The sequence below is a fragment of the Astatotilapia calliptera genome, unplaced genomic scaffold (genome assembly GCF_900246225.1).
Source record: "Astatotilapia calliptera unplaced genomic scaffold, fAstCal1.2 U_scaffold_36, whole genome shotgun sequence".
Classification (NCBI taxonomy): Eukaryota; Metazoa; Chordata; class Actinopteri; order Cichliformes; family Cichlidae; genus Astatotilapia; species Astatotilapia calliptera.
In genome coordinates this window covers 181574-184561 of record NW_020535774.1, presented here as the reverse complement: position 1 = coordinate 184561, position 2988 = coordinate 181574, and the positions used below count along the sequence as shown (strand labels likewise).

At 46.2% G+C, this 2988-nt stretch overlaps 1 pseudogene; it reads left to right on the top strand.

Annotated features, from left to right (window-relative positions):
* The first annotated feature begins 1795 nt into the window (after nucleotides 1-1795).
* LOC113018053 (uncharacterized) lies at nucleotides 1796-1914 on the top strand (annotated as a pseudogene).
* The last annotated feature ends 1074 nt before the right edge of the window (nucleotides 1915-2988 follow it).

The window sequence follows — 2988 nt, the reverse complement described above, 5'->3', positions numbered from 1 at the left end:
CACGCCCCTGCGGGCGGTTTATCCTTCAAGCTCGGGTGCCTGGGAGCTTGAGGGTCCTGCGCAGTATCTTAGCTGTTCCCAGGACTGCACTCTTCTGGACAGAGATCTCCGATGTTGTTCCCGGGATCTGCTGGAGCCACTCGCCTAGCTTGGGAGTCACCGCACCTAGTGCTCCGATTACCACGGGGACCACCGTTACCTTCACCCTCCACATCCTCTCGAGCTCTTCTCTGAGCCCTTGGTATTTCTCCAGCTTCTCATGTTCCTTCTTCCTGATATTGCTGTCATTCGGAACCGCTACATCGATCACTACGGCCGTCTTCTTCTGTTTGTCTACCACCACTATGTCCGGTTGGTTAGCCACCACCATTTTGTCCGTCTGTATCTGGAAGTCCCACAGGATCTTAGCTCGGCCATTCTCCACCACCCTTGGGGGCATCTCCCATTTTGACCTCGGGACTTCCAGGTTATACTCGGCACAGATGTTCCTGTACACTATGCCGGCCACTGGTTATGGCGTTGCATGTATGCTTGCCTGCTAGCATCTTGCACCCTGCTGTTATGTGCTGGATTGTCTCTGGGGCATCTTTACACAGCCTGCACCTGGGGTCTTTGCCTGGTGTGATAGACCCCAGCCTATATATATATATATTATCTATATATATATATATATATATTATATTATATATTATATATATATATATATATGTATATATATATATGTATGTATATATATATGTATGTATATATATATATGTATATATATTTTTATTAGGGGTGCAACGATACACAAAATTCACGGTTCGGTTCGATACTTTGGTATCACGGTTCGATATTTTTTCGATACAAAAAAAATGTTCATGCCTTTTTAATTTGTCATTTATTAAAATTATAAATATATATTTTAACTCAAAAGTAGTTTTTTAAATTTAATGTTGCTGAAACAACAAAGTAATAAAAAAAATAAATCTATCTGATCGAGAAATCACTCATCTTGGAAAAGAGAGTTTATTACAGAGAAATGGCTCATTCCAAAATAAAAGCTATACTATACGCTTCTTCTGGGGTATATTCTCAGCAGCATATTAAACATATCAGGTCCCCATAAGGAGAATCATGTGCTAACCTAAATGACTTAGTTTGTAGCATGCGTACTTGTTGTTTTTGTCTGCTTCCACTTGTCTTTGCACTGGGAGGATGTCTGAGTAAATGTGCAGTCATATTCGTTGTGTTCCCACTAGTGCTGTCAGCGGTAATCTTGTTGAAATGACGTTAACGTCGCAACACGGCAAATCTCCGTTAAACGAGCTACCGCCGATCACTCCGTGCGTGGGGCTGGACGGCCAACACGTTAACGAGCAAACTGCGCTAATGCACTAGTTCCCACCAATGTAACTGAGCATTGCCTGGCACATCCGACATAGTGTTTTACTTTTGTCCATGACGCGCTTACCTTCAGGGTCATAAGTCACATGAAAACCAAAATAGTTCCAAACGCCACATCTGAATGAGGGTGGGGGAGGTTCAATTTGCCATGTTGCAATGACAGCTTAACTTCTGTCTCGCTAGCTTGCCCTGCGGTCAGTGAATCTGTTTTCGACTACTCTGCTAGGCTGCACTGTCGAGCGCAGATCCACTGAGCACTCAACACAGACAGCATCATCAGAAGAAAAGTTGATAAAATGAATTAAAATTTTGTATTGTTCGATACACATGCGTACCGAACCAAAAGCACTGTATCGAACGGTTCAATATCGATACGAGTATTGTTGCACCCCTAATATATATATATATACCTTACAGCCATACCACCCTGAGCACACCCGATCTCCTCTGATCTCGGAAGCTAACCAGGGTTGGACTTGGTTAGTACTTGGATGGGAGACTACCTGGGAATACCAACTGCTGTAAGCCATTACGTGAAGTACCTTCAGAAGGTCTGCTAGATGATGTTAATGCAGCACTACGGACGATACCTACAGCCACGATTACTGACACTAACAAGCTGATCTACAATACGGCAGCAGTGATCAGTGAGATGCTTGGCTACAAGTTGAACAGCCATAAGGGGCAGTACCCTCCATGGAGAAGGAGGCTAGAGGGCAAGATCAAAGTAGCACGGAGGGAGGTTAGCCAACTAACGGAGTTGCAGAAAGGTGCGACAAAGAAGGTGCATAAGAAATACAGCAAGCTGTCCATACCTGAGGCCTTGGAAACTGCCAAGCAAAGACTCACAGCCTTGGCCAGCCGCTTGAGGAGGTACACCAGAGAGATAGAAGGCAGGAGAATAAACCGGCTGTTCTCCACAGAACCAGCAAAGGTATACTCTCAGTGGCAAGGGAACAATAATAATAAGAGAACAGCACCACCAAGGCTGGAGACGGAGCAATACTGGAAGAGCATATGGGAGAAGGACGCAACCCATAACGGCAATGCTCAGTGGCTAGTGGATCTGAGGGCAGACCATAGCGACCTCCCTGAACAGGGTCCAGTAACCATCACAGTGGCAGATATCCAAGAAAGGGTCTCCAGTATGAAGAGTTGGACAGCACCAGGGCCTGACATGGTTCACGCCTACTGGCTGAAGAAGCTGACTGCACTCCACGAGCGTCTGGCAGCACAAATTAACCAGCTGCTAGTTAACGAGAGACACCCGGAATGGCTAACCGAAGGTCGGACGGTCCTGATCCCCAAGGACCCCAAGAAGGGACTGGTCCCCTCCAACTACCGACCAATAACCTGCCTCAGTACCACATGGAAGCTCCTGTCAGGCATCATATTGGCTAAGATGAACAGGCACATGGGTCAATACATGAGCGGGGCACAGAAAGGGATTGGCAAGAATACCAGAGGCGCAAAACACCAGCTACTGGTAGACAGAACAGTCAGCCGAGACTGCAAAACCAGACTGACCAACCCGTGCACTGCCTGGATTGATTACAAGAAGGCCTATGACTCAATGCCCCACAGCTGGATACTGGAATGCCT